The following is a 22,271-nucleotide window of genomic DNA, read 5'->3' as shown; positions in this document are numbered from 1 at the left end:
GGGGAAGGTAAACCAGATCTCCATCCTCATAAGAATAAAAGGCTGCTTTGGTGCTGAACAGAGCAAGAGAGGGAGGGGGGAAAGAGAGAGAGACTCCCTGCCACCGTGGAGTTCTGTATCACAGAACCTGGCTACTTGTGGACCCTGAATGTGATCTAAGGGATCCAACAGTTACTGCTCTGGGACAAACGGCAGAACAGATGCAAATCTCTGGGGCGGGGGGAGGGGGTGAGAGACACACAGTCAACCCCCACTAGAGGGCCTATGAGTAATTTTTCATGGGGAATGGCCAGCAAGCAGCCAAAAATATTCAGACACACACACAAAAAGATAAGAACAAGAACCTCCAGAGATAAGGGAGTGAAAAGACCCACGCATACTTCAGAAACTGAATGACCAGATACATATTTTAGAGCAACTACATTTACCATATGTAAACAAATGACAAACTGGAATATATTCTCAGGGAACAGAAAACTAGAAAAAGTGACATAGCAGATTTAAAAGTGAACCAAACAGAATTTCTAGAGAGGGAAAACTTAGTAACCAAAATGAAAAACTTGACATATATTTGGCAGCAGACTGACTGAACATAGCAAAAACAAAGTATAAATAAACTGGAAAATGGATCTGAAGAATTATCCAAAATACAACACACAGAGAAGGAAAAACACAGTGATTAGGTCTAACATAAATGTGATCAGAGTATAAGAAGAAAGGAAAGAAGGAACAGGCAGAGACAATATTTCAAGAGATATGGCTGGGTATTTCCAAAACACTGAGGATATGAATTCCTATATTAAGAGTGCCAGTGAATCAGGAACAAGACAAATAAAAGAAAAATTTACCTTAATGAATAAAATGGAGTTCCAGGAAGCCAGACAAGAAAAAAAAAATTATTAAATTGTTAAAACAACCAGGCCAAAAAAAAAAAAAAAAGACAGATTATCTTCAAAGGAACAAAAGCTAGACTAGAGCCAAGTTCTTTGGTATGACAAAAGCCAAAAGAGAGTGGGATAGCTTCACAGGGCTGAAGGAAAACAAATGCCAACCTAGAAACCTACATCCTATGAACTTACTCTTCAAAAATGAAGGCAGAAACATGAGAAAAAAGAGAAAGTTGTATTTATTTCTCTCAATATGTGTCAGGTTAAATTCCAAACAGATTGAGATCTAAAAGTAAAAAATGAAGCTATCTAAGGGCTTAAAAAAAAACAACAACACTAGAGTGAATTATTAATAATTTGGGGACTATATCTTAAAATCTATAGGTAATAAAAAAAACCATTAAGGCATTAAAAAAAGAACTGCATAAAAAAGAAAAATTCCAAGGAAAATTAAAAGATATGTAAAACAGGAAAATAATTTGCAATTGGAAAAATATCACAGCTAAAGAATTCTTAATATGTAACAATACTAAAAATTGAGACTGATAATTTAATAAGAGAAAAAGGCAAGAGTTAGACAATTAAAAATTCAATTGACCTGAAGGAGGCCAGAATATGCTACAATAAAATATCTCTTTAAAATAAGGATTACTTTGAGCTGAAGGTTAACTGAGGAACAGCAGACATAAGAAAAGACCTAAAAGTAAAGCTTTTCTTTTACAAAGGAAACATATATTTATAAAGGAAATTTCCATTTGTAAAGATGTCTCCCACTCCAGTACCAGAAAAAGGAAGACAACTTTTAACAACTCTTATAGGTGGCAACCCACTCTAGTACTCTTGCCTGGAAAATTCCATGGACAGAGGAGACTAGTAGGCTACAGTCCATGGGGTCGCAAAGAGTCGGACATGGCTGAGCAACTTCACTTTCTTTCTTTTCTTTTCTATAGGTGAAGAACACACAGACTTCTCTGCATTATGGGACTTCCTTGTGGTCTAGTGCTTAAGAATCCGCCTGCCAATGCAGGGGACGTGGGTTTCATCTCTGGTCGGCAGATGCCAGGGGGCAACTAAGCCCATGCACCATAACTACTGAGTGTGTGCTCTATAGCCCATGAGAAACAACTACTAAAGCCCAGGAGCTCTAGAGCCTGTGCTCTACAACAAGAGAAGCCACTGCAATGAGAAGCTTGCATACTGCAACTACAGAGTAGCCCCCATCACCGCAACAGAGAAAGTCCATGTGCATCAATGAAAGCCCAGTACAGCCCAAAATTAATTACTTAAAAAAAAAAAAAGATCTGTGTGCTAAATCTTACTAAACAACCTCTGTTTACCATGTATTTCCTAGTCCTGTTCCATAACCCACCCTACTCCCCGCCAGAACCCCAAGCCCCTTTTCCTTTTGTTTAGCCTAAGACAGTACACATGTTCTCAAATTCTAACTGCATCTCTGAGCTACTCATAACTGAGCTTCTCCACAGGTATGTGTGCTGCACATGCTAACAAACTGTTCCTCTCTGACTCATCTGTCTTTTGTTAATTCCTAGCACCCCAACCAGAGAACCTAGAGGGCAGAAGAAAAGTGTTTTTCCTCCTCACAGGCCCTTAAAACATGTGAAAACTACCAACTCTGATTATAAAGAGAAATGCAAGTTGTATCGCTTCAAAATACCCTTCCTCATCTGCTTGCTTGGCAAATATCCCAAAGATCGACAATTCTGTTAAGGAGGCTGCTGGCCTGCAAACTGTTACACCCCTGTCACAGGAAAGTTTGCCACCTATGAGCAGCTACCCCTAGCCCCAGCTACTACCTCATTTCCAGGATTTTACTCAAAGACAGTCTAGTAAAAATGTGAAATGGCATGTATGACATACACATGTGGTTTTTCACTGTGACATTATAGGTGCTTACAAAAGAGCAAAAACAAGCCAAATGTTTATCATTAAGACAGTCTGAATGGATTACAGTAGCACACAATGGTCGGGGGGGGCGGCGGAGACAGGAAGACATCTATTTTTAATAACTGCTTTATATAGCGTGTGTATGTGTAGAAAACGCCCCTGTTTTCTAAATCAATTGTACCATTTTACATTCCTATGTGTGGTGTTCCAGATATTCTACATCCTTGTCAACACTTAGTATAGTCAGATTTTTTTTAACTTTTAGCTATTCTACTAGGCATTAATGGTGTCCCATTGTGGGTTTAATTTGCACTTTCCTTATGACTTTGAACACTCCTTTATGTATTTATTTGTCATTCACACATCTTTAGTGAAGAGCTTTCTCAAATAACTTGACTATGTTTTAATTAGAGTGATTTGTTTTCTCACTCTTGAGTTTTCAGAGTTCTTTACATATTTTAGATACAGGTCCTTTATGAGATATAAGATTTACATGTATTTTCTGCCAGTCCGAGACTTAAACCATCTATTCTATCAACAGTGTCTTTTGACAATTGATACTCTTCATTTTGATCAAGTCTAGTATTTCCTTTTTTTTTCTCATGTGGATTATGCTTTTGGTATCTTACTTAAGAAATCATAATTTCTAGCCTAAGAGCATAAGGCTTGTTTTCCTAAGTTTGCTCCTTAAGTTTTATATTTTCAGTTTTCATATTTTGGCCTATGATACATTTTGAGTTCATCTTTATATATGCCAAGAAGTATGGATTGACGCTCATTGTTTGCATGAAAGTGAAAGTCGCTCAGTCGTGTCTGACTCTTTGCGACCCCTTGGACTATATATGGTCCATGGAATTCTCCAGGCCAGAATACTGGAGTGGGTAGCCTTTCCCTGGATCTTCCCAACCCAGGGATTGAACCCAGGTCTCCAAAATTGCAGCTGAGCCACAAGGGAAGCCCAAGAATACTGTAGTGGGTTCAGTTCAGTTCAGTTCAGTTGCTCAGTCGTGTCTGACTCTTTGCAACCCCATGAATTGCAGCACGCCAGGCCTCCCTGTCCATCACCAACTCCCGGAGTTTACTCAAACTCATGTCCATCAAGTCAGTGATGCCATCCAGCCATCTCATCCTCTGTCATCCCCTTATCCTCCTGCCCCCAGTCCCTCCCAGTATCAGAGTCTTTTCCAATGAGTCAACTCTTCCCATAAGGTGGCCAAAGGATTGGAGTTTCAGCTTTAGCATCAGTCCTTCCAAAGAACACCCAGGACTGATCTCCTTTAGAATGGACTGGTTGGATCTCCTTGCAGTCCAAGGGACTCTCAAGAGTCTTCTCCAACACCACAGTTCAAAAGCATCAATTCTTCAGTGCTCAGCTTTCTTCACAGTCCAACTCTCACATCCATAACTATGCCAAAGTCTTTGACTGTGTGGATCACAATAAACTGTGGAAAATTCTGAAAGAGATGCGAATACCAGACCACCTGACCTGCCTCTTGAGAAACCTCTATGCCGGTCAGGAAGCAACAGTTAGAACTGGACATGGAACAACAGACTCATTCCAAATAGGAAAAGGAGTATGTCAAGGCTGTATATTGTCACCCTGCTTATTTAACTTCTATGCAGAGTACATCATGAGAAACGCTGGGCTGGAAGAAGCACAAGCTGGAATCAAGATGGCCGGGAGAAGTATAAATAACCTCAGATATGCAGAAGACACCACCCTAATGGCAGAAAGTGAAGAGGAGCTAAAGAGCCTCTTGATGAAAGTGAAAGAAGATAGAGAAAAAGTTGGCTGAAAGCTCAACATTCAGATAACGAAGATCATGGAATCCTATCCCATCACTTCATGGGAAATAGATGGGGAAACAGTAGAAACAGTGTCAGACTTTATTTTGGGGGGCTCCAAAATCACTGCAGATGGTGATTGCAGCCATGAAATTAAAAGACACTTACTCTTTGGAAGCAAAGTTATGACCAACCTAGACAGCATATTAAAAAGCAGAGACTGGAGTGGGTACCCAACCCAGGAATCGAATCGGGGTCTCTTGCATTGCAGACAGATTCTTTACCAACTGAGCTATCAGGGAAGCCCCAATATGAACAACCAATAGTTGAAAAACCATTATTTCCCCCATGAACTACTTTTATGCCAAGCTTTATTTTTAAAGGCTTAAGTTTATATTGTTTATTATTTTTGTCTCTAAAGGATCTACTCAGAATGCCTCAAAATAAAATGTGGAGTGTAGTGATATACTTCTATAGTAATAGAAGAAAGAAAAACCAGAAGCATAAATTCTTAACTATGTTGGGCTTTTGACAAAGGACACTCTAGTGAAAAGCTGTAATACAAAGGACACCCGTGGGACCTGGGAATGGCTCCAGAGGTAGTGGACACATAGCCCAACACACTGTCATGACTATGGGTTAAGACACAGGAGTTTTAAGAGCTGCCTGGTAAGCCTTACATTCTTACCGCTTCACACTTCCACAACACTATTGTCTTCACTGCTTCACATTAAGTGTATATCACATTAGCTATACACTTGTACTCACATGTCATAATCAGTAGGCTAGCATGGCAGGTATTTTTGCTCCTGGTCAATAATGTAACAAAGCTCTTTGTCTGTAGTGGAGAGCTCCATGTAAATGACGCAAGAAAGAAACACAGAAATAAGGAAAGAATGCAATACTTCTGAACACAGTCTTAGAGTTCTGCAAGAGCTCTACTGGCTCTGGGAAAACTAAAGCCACAGTGGCTCTGTGACACAACTGAGGAAACAATATCTCACAAACCATCATGTCAATCCCCCTTTTCCTGTTACCTCACCCCTGCGGCTGTTCTTTCAGCTGATTACACAAAAGTTGTTTGTTCGGTAGATTCCCGCGCCCCCCCTCCCCCCCGCCCATAGCAGTAACATAAAATCAGCAATGTAATATATACTTAATGCTCAAATATCATATATCTTTGCTCATGATTATGAATGTGACAGATAAAATATACTTAATGACCATGTTTAAAATATGCTTATCAACCAGTGCTTTTCTTCATTTTAAGTAAGAAAGTTATTTAAATTTAAGAAAATCCTGGGTTCCTCGGAAGCTGTAGTCTCCACTAACATCTTCTTTTAAAAAATGAGGGAATAAAACTATTGTCTCCCTGAGAAGGTTGGCAGTACACGGCCACCCCACCACGTAGTGATACAGGGTAGCCTTCAAAAGTCAGCCTCCTCATTGTGCCCCCACCCTCCTCAGGACTGGTCTACCCCAGCCTGTCTTGGTGTGCAGATTTTCTCACTCCTCTGTAAAACTGTTTCAATATCACAATCATATTAACCCATTCCACAAAGAGACATAAAGACTACTGTATCCCTTAGCAAACATAAGTTTTAAAGTTTATCTTCTACCAGGTCTGCTGTAAGGATCAAAAACAACAGAACTTTCTCCTCCCTATTTCCACACACAGATGGCAGTTGTGTCCCCAGACAAAACTCCCCACCATCCCCCCTGGCCTCTTTCCCCCTTGAGTTGCCGGATGCCTGACCCATGCTTATGGAGTATGTGTTTCTAAATCACTAACTAAAAATCTAAAAGAAAGAAAGTTGCATATTATACTTTTTTCTCTCCAGAAAAGAGTTTCTGTAACTTAAATCTCATTAAATAGGATAAAGTTTCAAGTTTCCAATATCAAATGAATCACTGATTTTCTCCTCAAAGGTAGAGTGACAGTTACTCTTAAGACAAGCCTATCAGAATGTGGACTGACTGTGGATTGAGACGTGCTGATGTGCAACCCAAGAGCTCCTGGCTTCTGACAACTCAAAAAGGGATACAGATTTCAGTCCTGGAGGACTCCTAATAGTATACATCAATGTGCCCCTCTGGGTAAAAAGCATGCTGTGTCTAACAAAAAGAAGAAACCACTAGTAAACAAATTGATTCTTTTTCAGGACCTGGAGAAGTGAGTGAGCCCATCAACATGTCTGCTCTAACCTAAGAGAAAGGGCACTGTCCCAGGGTTTGGGTACCAGGGGTTCCATAGTCCCCAGAGGGATGACATTTTACTTTAGTGAATTCTAGTTTCTTCATCTATTAGGGGAGGAAGATGAATGAGCTTGCTGCTCTAAGTATTTGCAAGAAATCAAACATATCAGCTCCTGGCTCGTACCACTATGTATAGTAGCAGGGGTGTTCCAAGGCCCCACAGCAACAGAAAGGGTCTCAAAGAGTTTGGAGTGCACCAACACATGTCTAAGTGCTGGACTCTCAGCTGAGACATGAAAACAAGTTCTTCCCTCCTAACTCCATCTCCAGTACAGAACTTTCTCTTCCTCTCGTAGGCTCTTCTATAACGCAGATGCTGCCAAGGTGTCATCCTCTTTGGAGTGTAATTAAATACTCATAGATTTACTCATGTTGTATCTTTACTACTTACAAAGTAGCTGGGTTTCTGAGAGGAGTCACTGGAGAATGGAAAATACAAGTCTGTCACTGGCTGATCGTGTATTCACTATAAAAGTCAGAAGCTGTGGTTTCCACTGATACAAGCTCCCAATCAGCCTGTAAAAGAAAAACGAAAAGGGAGCCAAGTGTCGACTGCAGGCCCGGAGAGTCAGCTTTCCCTGTGCTCCTGCTCATCCTCGACCACCTGCTTTAGTCCCCGATAATCCTACAGCCCGTGTACATTCCATTTAGCAGATCTTCTGATAAAGTCTTATACTGCTCAAGCAAAGAATTAATTCATACTGCCCCACTAAGTGCCAAGATTATGTGACTGTAATTGGTAAGGGGTTATATACATTGTCACTATTCCAGTTCTTTCAAAGTCCTCTCCACTCTTAAACAGTTCTCTGAATCTAGCCGAGCCACAAACACTGCTGAAGAAATCAATCAGTCTACTAATCTTTTTTTTCCCCCCCTTTTTCTCTACTTGGTGTGGGCGGGCAGGGGGAGGGTCATTTAAAACAACTTTTACATATGATCAAGGAACAGATACATACATGGCAATAATAATGCCTTGGGACAAAAAGCACAAAACAGCAAGCGTTTATCTAGTGCTTATTATGTGCCAGGTCCTTTCTAAGTACTTTATAAATTGATTCAACTCTCACGCCAACTCTTGGAGAGTAGTGCTTTAACCCCTGCTTCAGGCCTCAGAGGCAATCATGAGCAGAGCAGTGTGTCTCTGGGACAGGGGCATCTGTCTCTGTGAGGCTCACAAAGACTGGGCAGCAGTCCTCATTGAATTCCAGCTCTGACTGTAGGAGAATACAAAGGAGAGGGGACACCTGGGTTACTAAGGAGGTCACATACTGGAAATAAAAAGCAAAAGAACACTTGAAGTCAACACTATTAAGAGTAAGATACCACTGAATGTGGACGTAATACATGTTTTGACTAAACTGGAACAAAGGTATCATAAAACCTTAAAGGCAAAGAAGTAAAGCCAGTAAAATGGACCTTAACATGGAGGTAGCAAAACAATCTTTCAATTTTTACATTTGTACTACAGGATGAAACTCTAATCACATACAGTGCAGATGAATATTTAATAAGAACAAACTTTGTTTCTAAATTAGTTGTTATTACTAGTGGGTTTTAAAAAAATCTTTCCCTTTAAATCTACTGTATGATTTATAATTTTTAAAAGTACACTAGGGAATATTACTCTTTAGAAAATAATTCAGCATATAAACTCCTTTTCATTGTTTGAAATTATTAAGTTTACAAAGACTACAATAGACCTTCAAAAATACAGAATGAAAAGCAAGCCTGTACTGAATGAACATTTCAACCTCAGACTATATGCAAGTGATTTCTTCTCCAAGGCAAATCTGGAAAAATGAATTGGCAGGCACCATTCTCATATTCCATAGAATGCACGTCAGGCCTCTCCACAAGGCATAATGTGAAGTAAAAAAACTGCAACTCTCAAGATGTATCAGATAATCTGATGTTGGATATTTATACTTATACATAAATCATGACTTACATCTCCTAAAAACTAAGTCTGTAAATAATATCTTCCTCTGTATTGTTAAGTTTATAAAGACATTCCACAGAACACCTGTCAAAGCAGAAAATAAATTACGGGGGTATGATCCAAAATGCAAGAGAAATCTGAGAGATTATTAATTGGATGGAGGTGGCCCTGTATGACTCCTCACCCAGAACAGGCCTCTCTCTGCTTCAGCTGAACCAGATTCTTGTCAAGTATGGTGAGGAGTTGGCTTTCATGGCTTTGTAGCTCTTCTGTGATCCTAAATCTTGGTGCTGGAGAGCCAAGGAAGACTGAGGCAACAGGCAGCTTTGGAAGCTGCTTACTAAAGTGATTTCCTTATCCCCATGCAGGCTGCATGTGAATTAACATTCAGAACCTCTTTCTGACCAGCCAATCAGAATAAAACTTTGGGGATAAAACTATTAGGTTTTAAAACTAAGAGGTATAAATCATGTGCTAGGTCAGGAAACAGGGAAAATCTTTCAAGAGGAAGGGGCAAAGGGGCAGTGCTGAGATGGCGAGCAAAGAGGGAGGTCATCCACCTGTAGCTCAACTCAAAGTCCACTCAACAACAGGTGAGGTTTACATGGGTCACAGAGATGAAATGGGAAGGGTGAAACTGAGAAGCAAAATTCAAGTTCCACGCCAGGATGAGTTCATGCTTCCTTTGATTAAGCAATATGAGGTAAGTACTGAAAGTTTTGGAATCAAATTAACCTGTTAAACATCGTATGGACATAAACATATCAAGAGACTAATTACAAAATACTGGATTAGCTCAGGCGGCAGGTCATGGAAATCTGAATCAACAGAGTGGCAGCAGAAACAGAAATGAATTAAAAGACGGCTAATCTAAAATAGCAAGTTGTTCAAGAATCTCTTCAGTTAATACGAAAGTAAAGACCTGTCTATATTGGTAAACAATGCAATATGTTTACACTGCAAAGATTATTTCCTGCACATGGAGCACTTCTCTTAACTACCAATAATCCTAAATGCTGAGTGAGGTCATCAATACATCTACTAGATATAATATCCTTAATTAGTTATGTAACCTTGAAGAAGGTCCTAAGATTCAGTTTCCATATCTATGATACAGGAATAATTTACCTCTAAAGCTTAATGGTGCAATATGAGACAATGGCATAATGCCTATCCCACCTGTGGATGCCACAAACGAACCTGGAATCTAGTATAAACTCAAAGGTCAACTAAATCTGATGTTCACAGCCTGCAAACTGAAATGTTTCAAACTGTCACACAAAAGTTGCAGTAGATTTTATATTCCAAAAGTCCCTATTTGGGCTTGGAATTTAGACTTCTGACAGTCTTAAATTCACTAAATGAATACACTAATATGGAAGCAATTCTCAGTATCAGAGCAAACTAATTAAATGTTGGCATGCTATTAACCCTCAGAATTAGTAAATACAGGTAAAGCCGTGTAAGCGGCATGGCTGCAAACACCTGAGAGTGATAAAACAAAGTCATGAGTATATCGTCTGTATGACTTCTGAAACTCTTAGTGTCCTCAATTTAATTGTCCCAAAAGGGGAGCTTTTCCACGAAGGTATGAATTATGTTGACATTATGTATTTCATCTAGTTCTGCAGTTTACTTGCCTTTAATTTGCTGCCCAAATGTGTAATGTGTGAATGATGGCAGCACTACAAAAGAATGTAATTTTTAAAAGAAAAAGCTTTGCACAGCTGCTTGTAATAAAATAACAAAACCTAACAGCAAGGGCTGATTAGATAAATATAGTAACACATGCATAAGTCTGAAATAGATCTGAGGAAAACTGTTACAGAGGACATTTCCTTGACTATCCTGACAAGCAATTTTAATGACTAAATGTGCCTATGCATGTATATGTACACATTTAAACACTAAAAGCTATTTAAAATACTCCCTTAAAAGAGTCAAAGTTTAATTTCTTATTTTAAACTATCAAATGCTAACTTGGTACACAGTGAAGCTATCATTTATAGAAATAACCTTTATTATTTAAAATCAAAAGCATAATGTGAATTAGCTTAGAAAATGGCTTTTTAAAAATTTCCAAAAACAATCTAACTGCTCATGAATTAAAGCACTGTAACTTAGGCAGCTCTATTTAGAAAATAAATGAAAGACAAGTTTTAAGTTCTGGCATTTAATCTGCTATTTTACAGAAACTAAATATAATTAAATTTAAGTAATGTCATACAAACATTTTGCTTCACTTTCATCTTATTTTAGAAACAATAAGGACTGATCATTGGTAATATATGGAAGTATTTGAAATTGCTTTTGGCTAGTCTATTAAATCAGTTAGTGAGGCTTAAACTGTAAAACAAATAAACATCTACCCAGATTGCAGCAATTAAGCTTATGGTTTATTTAGTGGCATAAAATAACACTTCATAAAATCTGCCCTAAAATAACATTTGCTAATAAAACTGACCAAGATTATTCTGAAATTCTATACTTCTAATAATGAGATGACAAATGGGACTCTTACTGCTGCCCCTCCCCACTTCTGTTCCCTAACCATGTATGTTTAAGTCTATTTATGGAATTTTCTATTCTGTATGTCTGTTCTCCCACAAGTATCATGCTGTCTTGATTTTTTTAATAGTATGTCTTGAAATCAGGAAGTATGATTCAGTCAACTTTGCTCTTTGCCTCTCCATAAATATTTTTAAATCACCTTGCCATTTTATATTAAAAAAAAATAAAGCTGCTAGGATTATAGCTAAGATCTATAATCTGTAGATCACTTTGAGGAGAATGATGTAATAGCAATATTGCATTTTCTGACACATGAATGTCTTATGTCTTTTCATTTACTTCAGTCTTCTTTCATTTCTCTCTACCATGTTTGATAGTTTCGAATGTACAGATTTTACACATATTTTGTTAAATGTATTCCTAAATATTTCATGTTCTTTGATGCTACTATAAATGGGAGTTTTTTATAAATTTCACTTTTCAATTGTTCATTGTAGCATTATAGTACAATTGATGTTTATACACTGACCTTGTATTCAGAGACTCTGACGAATTCAATCACTAATTCTAATAACATTTCTGATAAACTACTCAGGATTCTCTCTGAACATGATCATATGGCACTTATGAATAAAGAGTTCTTCACAACTGTTTCTTCTTCTGGCCTTATTGTGCTGGCTAGACCCTACAGGTAGAATGTTGAAGAGAAGTGGTGAGAGTGGACATTCTTGCCTTGTTTCCATTATTTGCGGGAAGGGGTTCAAGTTTTCATCACTGAAAACCTATAAGCATTTTACAAAGGCCTTTTGCCAGATTGAGGAAGCACCCTGTGATTCTAATTTGCTAAGAGTTTATAAATCATGAATCAATACTGAAATCTATCAAATGCTTTTTCTGCAAACACTGAGATAACCACAGAATTTTTCTTTTATTCTGTTAATATGAATTATATTCTTGTATAAAACAGATTAAACCCCACTTAGTTACGTTACCTTTTTAAATGAAAAAATTTTAATGTTTGTTGACTACTGACTGATTCATTAAGTCTGTCTCTTAATTCAATAAAATGTTATGCAATTTAATTGGAGTGGATAAGTGATGGCGATATTCAAGCTCCTTTAGGATTTATTACATCAGTTCAGTTCAGTTCAGTTCAGTCACTCAGTCGTGTCTGACTCTTTGCAACCCCATGAACCTCAGCACACCAGGCCTCCATGTCCATCACCAACTCCGGGAGTCCACCCAAACCCATGTCCATCGAGTTGGTGATGACATCCAACCAACTCATCCTCTGTCGGCCCTTTCTCCTCCTGCCACCAATGCCTCCCAGCATCAGAGTCTTTTCCAATGAGTCAACTCTTCGCATGAGGTGGCCAAAGTACTGGAGTTTCAGCTTTAGCATCAGTCCTTCCAAAGAACACCCAGGACTGATCTCCTTTAGAATGGACTGGTTGGATCTCCTTGCAGTCCAAGGGAATCTCAAGAGTCTTCTCCAACACCACAGTTCAAAAGCATCAATTCTTTGGCGCTCAGCTTTCTTTTCAGTCCAAATTTCATATCCATACATGACCACTGGAAAAACATAGCTTTGACAAGATGGACCTTTGTTGGCAAAGTAATGTCTCTGCTTTTTAATATGCTATCTAGGTTGGTCATAACTTTTCTTCCAAGGAGTAAGCATCTTTTAATTTCATGGCTGCAATCACCATCTGTAGTGATTTTGGAGCCCAGAAAAATAAAAGTCAGCCACTGTTTCCAGTGTTTCTCCATCTATTTGCCATGAAGTGATGGGACCGGATGCCATGATCTTTGTTTTCTGAATGTTGAGCTTTGAGCCAACTTTTTCACTCTCCTCTTTCACTTTCATCAAGAGGCTTTTTAGTTCTTCTTCACTTTCTGCCATAAGGGTGGTGTCATCTGCATATCTGAGGTGATTGTTATTTCTCCCAGCAATCTTGATTCCAGCTTGTGCTTCCTCCGGCCCCGCGTTTCTCATGATGCATATAAGTTAAATAAGCAGGGTGACAATATACAGTCTTGATGTACTCCTTTTCCTATTTGGAACCAGTCTGTTGTTCCATGTCCAGTTCTAACTGTTGCTTCCTGAGCTGCATATAGATTTCTCAAGAGGCAGGTCAGGTGGTCTGGTAATCCCATCTCTTTCAGAATTTTCCACAGTTTAGTGTGATCCACACAGTCAAAGGCTTTGGCATAGTCAATAAAGCAGAAATAGATGTTTTTTCTGAAACTCTCTTGCTTTTTCGATGATCCAGCGGATGTTGGCAATTTGATCTCTGGTTCCTCTGCCTTTTCTAAAACCAGCTTGAACATCAGGGAGTTTACAGTTCACGTATTGCTGAAGCCTGGCTTGGAGAATTTTGAGCGTTACTTTGCTAGCGTGTGAGATGAGTGCAACCGTGCGGTAGTCTGTGCATTCTTTGGCAATGCCTTTCTTTGGGACTGGAATGAAAAATGACCTTTTCCAGTCCTGTGGCCACTGCTGAGTTTTCCCAATTTGCTGGCATATTTAGCACTTTCACAGCGTCATCTTTCAGGATTTGAAATAGCTCCACTGGAATTCCATCACCTCCACTAGCTTTGTTTGTAGTGATACTTCCTAAGGCCCACTTGACTTTACATTCCAGGGTGTCTGGCTCTAGGTGAGTGATCACACCATCGTGATTACCTGGGTCATGAAGATCTTTTTTGTACAGGTCTTCTGTGTATTTTTGCCACCTCTTCTTAATTTATTACATTTATTACATCAGAGTTGCTCAAGTCAGAGTCACGATCCCCTACTCCCCCACCAGTTCCCCAGCCTCTTGGCATTTCAGACCAGAAAAGGAAAGAACAGAAGAAATACAACCATAGACTCCTGACTCAGAGAAGCGTAAGTCCCTCTTCCCAGCAGTCAGAGTAAGATTCCTGAATGAAACATCCATCAGGAGCTTGTGTAACAGGTAGTTTACCTCCTATATCCAACTTACCTTTTTATATATGATTGGTTTTCTAAATTGCTGAAATTTTATTAAGAATTTTTATATCTGTGATACTATACATAGAAAATCTTAAAGATGCCAAAAGAAAACTATGAGAGCTAATCAATGAATTTGGTAAGGCTTCAGGATATAAAATTAATTTACGGAAAACTCTTGCATCCTATACACTAACAATGAAAAATCAGAAAGAGAAACTAAGGAAACAATCCGAATCACTATTACAACAAAAATAATAAAATATTTACCTCGGAACAAACCTACCTAAGGCGGAAGAAGACTTGTACTTAGAAAACTGTAAGACACTGTTCAAAGAAATCAAAAACAACACAAACAGGTACAAAGATAGACCATGTTCTTGGACTGGAAGAATCAATATATTACGATACTACCAAAGCAGTCTACAGACTCAGTGCAATCCCCTATCAAATTACCATTGGAATTTGTCACAAAATTAGCACAAAATTTTTTTTCCATTTGTATGAAAACATAAAAGACCCCAAATAGCCAAAGCAATCTGAGAAAGAAAAACAGGTGAAGCAATCAGTTTCCCTGACTTGAGACTATACTACAAACCTACAGTAATAAAGACAGTATGGTATTTGCATGAAAACAGAAATATAGATCAATGCAACAGAAAGCCCAGAGGTAAACCCACACATCTGTGATTACCTACCCTATGACAGAGGAGGAAAGAAAATACAACGGACAGAAAAAAAGGCAGTCTCTTCAATAAGTGGTGCTCGGAACTGAACAGCAAGGTGTAAATCAATGAGATAAGAACACTTCCTAATACCACACACAAAAATAAGCTCAAAATGAATTAAAGATCTAAACGTAAGGCTGGACACTATAAAATTCTTAGGGGAAAACATAGGCAGAACACTCTTTCACAAAACATAACAATATCTTTGACTCACCTCCTAGAGTAATGAAAATAAAACAAAAAATCACTTGCGACCTAATGAAACTTAAAAGCTTTTGTACAACAAAGGAAGTCATAAATGAAATAAAAAGACAACTCATGGAACAGGAGAAAATATTTGCAAATGAAGTAACTGACAAAGGATTAATCTCCAAAATATACAAACAGCTTATGCAGCTCAATAAAAACAAACAAAAAAATAAACCACACAACACAATAAAAAATATGGACAGAAGACCTGAATAGACTTTTCTCCAAAGAAGACATACAGATGGCCAACAAACATATGAAAAGATGCTCAACATCACTAATTATTACAGAAATGCAAATCAAAACTACAACTGGTCAGAGAGACCATCATCAAAAAATCTACAACCAATAACTGCTGGAGAGGGTGTGCAGAAAAGGGAACTCTCCGACACTGTTGGTGGGAATGTAAACTGGTAAAGCCACTATGGAGAACAGTATGGAAAGTCTTAAAACCGCTAAAAATAGAATTACCATCAGTTCAGTTCAGTTCAGTTGCCCAGTCGAGTCCAACTCTTTGCGACCCCATGAATTGCAGCACACCAGGCCTCCCTGTCCATCACCAACTCCTGGAGTTCACTCAGACTCACATCCATCGAGTCAGTGATGCCATCCAGCCATCTCATCCTCTGTCAGCCCCTTCTCCTCTTGCCCCCAATCCCTCCCAACATCAGAGTCTTTTCCAATGAGTCAACTCTTCGTATGACGTGGCCAAAGTATTGGAGTTTCAGCTTTAGCATCATTCCTTCCAAAGAAATCCCAGGGCTGATCTCCTTCAGCATGGACTGGTTAGATCTCCTTGCAGTCCAAGGGACCCTCAAGAGTCTTTTCCAACAGTTCAGTTCAGTCGTTCCATTGTGTCCGACTCTTTGCGACCCCATGAATCGCAGCACGCCAGGCCTCCCTGTCCATCACCAACTCCCGGAGTTCACTCAGACTCACGTCCATCGAATCAGTGATGCCATCCAGCCATCTCATCCTCTGTTGTCCCCTTCTCCTCCTGCCCCCAATCCCTCCCAGCATCAGAGTCTTTTCCAATGAGTCAACTCCTCGCATGAGGTGGCCAAAGTATTGGAGTTTCAGCTTTAGCATCATTCCTTCCAAAGAAATCCCAGGGCTGATCTCCTTCAGAATGGACTGGTTGGATCTCCTTGCAGTCCAAGGGACTCTCAAGAGTCTTCTCCAACAGTTCAAATGCATCCATTCTTCGGCGCTCAGCTTTCTTCACAGTCCAACTCTCACATCCATACACGACCACTGGAAAAACCATAGCCTTGACTAGACGGACCTTTGTTGGCAAAGTAATGTCTCTGCTTTTCCATATGCTATCTAGGTTGGTCATAACTCATATGACCCAGCAATTCTACTCCTGGGCATACACCTGGAGAAAATCATAATTCAAAAAGATACATTCATCTGTTCACTGCAGCACTATTTACAGTAGCCAGGACATGGAAGGAACCTAAATGTCCATCAACAGAAGAATAAAGGAGATGCAGTACATATATACAATGGAATATCACTTAGCCATAAAAAGGGACAAAACTGTGCCATTTACAGAGATGTGGATAGACCTAGAGACTGTCATACAAAATGAAGTAAGTCAGAAAGAGAAAAACAAATATTGTATAATGCTTATATGTGCAATCTAGACAAATGATACAGATAAAATTATTTGCAAAGCAGAAATAGTGATACAAACATAGAGAACAAACATGGATATCAAGCAGTGAAAGTGGTGTGGGATGAACTTGTAGACTGGGATTGACATACATACACTACTATATATGAAATATGTAACTAATGAGCACCTACTGTATAGCACAAGGAACTCTACTCAATGCTCTGTGGCAACCTAAATGAGAAGGAAATCCAAAAAAGGGGAATATATGTATACGTATAACTGATTCACTGTTGTACAGCAGAAATTAATGCAACAATGTGAAGCAACTATATTCCAATAAGGATTAATCTCAAAAAGAAGTTTTATGTCTGTTTTTATGAGAGATACTGGTCTGTAAATTTCTTTCTTTTCCTTTGTTTGGTTCAGTAGGAAAGTAATGAGGGAGGGCCTCATAAAATGAGTTGGCACCTGTTCTCTCCTTCTCTGTTTTCTGGAAGAACTTAGGTAGGACTGGTCACAATTCTTCCATAAATGGCCAATAAATTTTACCATTGAAGCCATCATGCTCAGAGTTTTCCGTCTGGAAAAAATTTTTAATTACAAATTCAATTTCTTTTTTTAAAAAAAGTCAAGGTATTCAGATTCTACTTCTTATAGCCTTAATTTTTGTGATATCCTGGTATAAAGTTATTTATGATATTCTCTTATAATTCTTTAATAGCTGTAGGATTTGTAGTGACGACTGATCTTTTAATCCTGATACTGGTAATTTGTGTCTTTGTTTTTTTGTTCTTTGTTTCTTGATTATCAAGTTAGCTGACAGTGCTAATGGCTTTTGGTTTTACTGATTTTTTCCTCTAATTTTCTGTTTGTACTAAGTCTTTTTCACTAACTTTATCTTTATTACAAGTAGTGGTTCAGTTCACTGATTCTAGAGCTTTCCTTTTGCTTTCTAATATCAACTTTTGAAATTCTAATTTCTCTCTAAAGAGCACTGCTTTAGCTACATAACACAAAATTTAATGTTGTTTTCATTTTAAGATCAGAATATTTTCTAATTTTCTCTTGTAATTTCTTCTTTGACTCATGGATTTACTTAATATTCATTTAATTTCTAAATATCTAGAGACTTTCATTTATTTTCAGTTACTGATTTTTAATTTAACTCTGCTGAGGTCAGAAAATACAGTCTGCATTATTTCAACCCTTTAAAGTTTATTAAAATTTATTTTATGGGGTTCATCTTTCTATTTTAATAAATATTCCATGTACAATTTAAGTTTTCTATAAACTCACTGATTTTCTTTCCATTTGCTCCAGTAATTATGAAATCTCCAGCAAAAATAGTGGATTTCTTGTGGCTCACCTGGTAAAGAGTCCGGCTGCAATGTGGGAGACCTGGGTTTGATCCCTGGGTTGGGAAGATCCCCTGGAGAAGGGAAAGGCTACCTACTCCAATGTTCTGGCCTGGAAAATTCCATGGACGGTATAGTCCATGGGGTAGCAAAGAGTTGGACATGACAGAGCAACTTTCACTTCTCCTCTCCTTTTCACTTTCACTGTATCCGCTTCCATTATTTTGAAGTTCTGTTACTTTAGAATATCCCTCATTGTTACTAGTAAGATTTCTTATTCTGCAATCTAGTTTTCTGATAGTAATATAGCTATTCCAGCTTTCTTATATATCGTTAGCATGCAAATCTTCTTCGATTCTTTTAGTTTTAATCTATCTGTATCTTTATAGTTAAAGCATAACTCTTATAAACAGCATATAATTGAATCTTATTTTTTTAACCATCTGTTTTTAATGACATTAGATTATCAATATGGTTAGGTTTAAATTTACCATCTTGAGATTCACTATTTTTCTCATCTGGCCTTTATTACCTATTCTTTGGACTTCCCTAGAGGCTCAGACGGTAAAGAGTCTGCCTGCAATGCATGGGACCTGGGTTCCATCCCTGGGTCAGGAAGACCCCTGGAGAAGGAAATGGCAACCCACTCCAGTATTCTTACCTGGAAAATCCCATGGATGGAGGAGCCTGGCGGGCTACAGTCCATACGGTTGCAGAGTTGGACGGGACTAAGTGACTAACACCACCTATTCATTTATTATCTTCAAGATTTTAGCATTTTTAATATTCTAGTCTATCTTCAACACTAGTTTATTAACTTTTCTTTTTAAATGAGTGGTAGCCTTTCTCAAGTAGGGTTCTGGGAGAGAACAAAGCTAAGAGGAAGTGACATGAGTAAGTGTTTTTAAATGTCCCAATGACAGTACACAACTCCTGGATGAACAAGACAGAAGTTAATTAACTATGTCAATACACTCTTCTCTATCTTTCCACAACTCACCCTGGGTCAGCTATGCTATGCTTTTTCTTTAATGATATCGACTGTAATCATTCATATCTCAAAGTCAATAGCAATCAAACCTTCTTTAACACAGATTAGTGCTAAAAGTTGAAAATCAACAACCAGCATCTACATTATGCCAGACCAAGAGGTGAGCTAAAATTACATTTCATTCTTTGTAAGTCTGATCACTCCAAGAATTAAAAAAATATATATATATAGTTCTAAAATTAAATAGACCCATTTTTCTCACTGAAAAGTATGGCCTGTCTACCACATAGGTCACAAGAGGAGTTTTCCCTTGGGTTTCTAACTTTTTTCTTTCTAGGAGTTTGGGAAGGGGTGTGACAAAGGCTATCTCCAAGCTGTCACTCCTTGCTTTCCCCTTGAGTTTTATACTCCTCCCTCCAATTTGGAATGGTTACTAACAGGACCTGTTTTATTGCTATTATTCCTGGATTTGTATTGATGCCCAATTAAGTTGATTCATCTATTTCCCAAAGGCCAAGTTATTTCTTAATAAGGGTACTTTGGGAAACAAATTTTCTAGCCTTTATACTGAATAGAGAATAAAGTATAAGGAAATGAAATGTCTTTATTAGGACAGTGAAAACGTCTTCATTCTGCTGTTATAACTGACTGTCAGTTTGTCAGGTACAGAGTTTTGGGTTACGTGTGTTTGCCATTGGACTTAGTTGGCAATACTTATAGTATCCAGTGTTAAGACTAATAAAACACTGATGTGAGTTGGAAACTTCTTCATACTTGGATAATTTTTCTTCCTCTCTGAAAATTTTTATAATCCTATCTTATCCTTGAAACACTGAAATTTCACAAATATACACCCATGGGTGACTTGTTTTCATTAACCGTGCTGGCTCTCAATGGGTCATTTTAATGTAAGGACACGTGTCTTTTCTGCCTCTGGGAATTACCTTGCCTTTCTTTTTTGATACTTTCCACCCCTCTTTTTTTTCTTTTCTCTCACTTCTAATAAGTCAAAAATCAAACTTCATAGATTCATTTCCTAAGCACCTCTTCTTGCATTTTTCTTTTTGGGGTTTTTGTCTACATTTTGAAAGATAACTTCAACTTTCTTAGATTTTCATATCAGCAATCCTTTAAAAAATAAATACGTATATCTAAAAGCATTTCTTGTAATATCATTGCTTCTGCAGTAGCAGTTTTCTTAAGCCCCCCCCCCCTTTTTTTTCCTTTCATGCTGTCAATTCTTCTTATAAACTCAATGACCCCTCTGGCTGTTTGTTCATTTAAGATGGAAATTCAGGAAGACAGAACTGCTCTCCTTTTCTCTGTTAGTTGGTCTATTTTTTTTTTCCAGAAAGCCTTCTTCTTTGATTGGAAATTATAACTCTATGTTTAATAAGGACAGGCAGGCTTTATTTGATGTGAACAGGAATCAACCTGACTGCTGAGCAGGAAACCTCCCCCAAAATAAGGAGGGTTTTAATGTAATACCAAAATCCTTATCAGAAGTCTTAGTTTTCTAAATTTAGTTATTAATACATATATGAAGCAGAATCAGTTTTTGCCTATTTTGCCTAATAGTACATACCAGCTTGCCTCTGTTTTAAATATGTGTGCACATGTGTGAATATGTGAGCATGTGCACTGTGTATTGGAAGAGTGGGGCAGGGAGACTGATCTGTGCCATTTAACAAACCCTTCAATTATATCCTGTTTTTCAAAACCTCATATCTAAGTTATAACCTCTGAAACAGCTGCTGACTCTGAGCCCCTCCAAGATTCCCTTAGAAAGACTGCCTTCCATTTCTTCCGAGGCCCCCAAGCAGTATATCTAGGTTCAGTTCTGTTCAGTTCATTTGCTCAGTCGTGTCCGACTCTTTGCGACCCCATGAATCGCAGCACGCCAGGCCTCCCTGTCCATCACCAACTCCTGGAGTTCACTCAAACTCACGTCCATTGAGTTGGTGATGTCATTCAGAGATCTCATCCTCTGTCGTCCCCTTCTCCTACTGTCCCCAATCCCTCCCAGCATCAGTCTTTTCCAATGAGTCAACTCTTTGTATGAGGTGGCCAAAGTACTGGAGTTTCAGCTTTAGCATCAGTCCTTCCAAAGAACACCCAGGGCTGATCTCCTCCAGAATAGACTGGCTGGATCTCCTTACAGTCCAAGGGACTCTCAAGAGTCTTCTCCAACACCAGAGTTGAAAAGCATCAAGTCTTCAGTGCTCAGCTTTCTTCACAGTCCAACTCTCACATCCATACATGACTACGGGAAAAAGCATAGCATTGACTAGAGGGACCTTTGTTGGCAAAGTAATGTCTCTGCTTTTGAATATGCTATCTAGGTTGGTCATAACTTTCCTTCCAAGGAGTAAGCGTCTTTTAATTTCATGGCTGCAATCACCATCTGTAGTGATTTTGGAGCCCCCCAAAATAAAGTCTGACAGTTTCCACTGTTTGCCCATCTATTTGCCATGAAGTGATGAGACCAGATGCCATGATCTTCATTTTCTGAATGCTGAGCTTTGAGCCAACTTTTTCACTCTCCTCTTTCACTTTCATCAAGAGGCTTTTTAGTTCTCTTCACTTTCTGCCATAAGAGTGGTAGCATCTGCATATCTGAGGTTATTGTTATTTCTCCTGGCAATCTTGATTCCAGCTTGTGCTTCTTCCAGTCCAGCGTTTCTTATGATGTACTCTGCATATAAGTTAAATAAATAGGGTGACAATATACAGCCTTGACGTGCTCCTTTCCTTATTTGGAACCAGTCTGTTGTTCCATGTCCAGTTCTAACTGTTGCTTCCTGACCTGCATACAGATTTCTCAAGAGGCAGGTCAAGTGGTCTGGCATTCCCATCTCTTTCAGAATTTTCCACAGTTTAGTGTGATCCACACACTAAAGGCTTTGGCATAGTCAATAAAGCAGAAATAGATGTTTTTCTGGAACTCTCTTGCTTTTTCCATGATCCAGCGGATGTTGGCAATTTGATCTCTGGTTCCTCTGCCTTTTCTAAAACCAGCTTGAACATCTGGAAGTTCGCTGTTCCTGTATTGCTGAAGCCTGGCTTGGAG

General features: G+C 38.6%; 1 protein-coding gene and 1 long non-coding RNA gene across 3 annotated transcripts in view; both read right to left on the bottom strand.

Moving 5' to 3' along the window:
• Positions 1-22,271, bottom strand: part of AUH (AU RNA binding methylglutaconyl-CoA hydratase) — a 192,829-nt gene that overhangs the window by 36,077 nt on the left and 134,481 nt on the right. The window lies entirely within an intron of this gene.
• Positions 835-18,828, bottom strand: LOC120867668. Its single transcript, XR_005721960.1, has 3 exons — positions 18,668-18,828; positions 6,517-6,523; positions 835-848 (listed from the first exon to the last, which is right to left on the bottom strand). It is a non-coding gene; the product is annotated as an uncharacterized LOC120867668 (long non-coding RNA).

The sequence above is a fragment of the Oryx dammah genome, unplaced genomic scaffold, assembly GCF_014754425.2.
Source record: "Oryx dammah isolate SB20612 unplaced genomic scaffold, SCBI_Odam_1.1 HiC_scaffold_1, whole genome shotgun sequence".
Classification (NCBI taxonomy): Eukaryota; Metazoa; Chordata; class Mammalia; order Artiodactyla; family Bovidae; genus Oryx; species Oryx dammah.
Note: the sequence above shows the minus strand (reverse complement) of the source record. Positions and strands in the feature narration are given on the sequence as shown.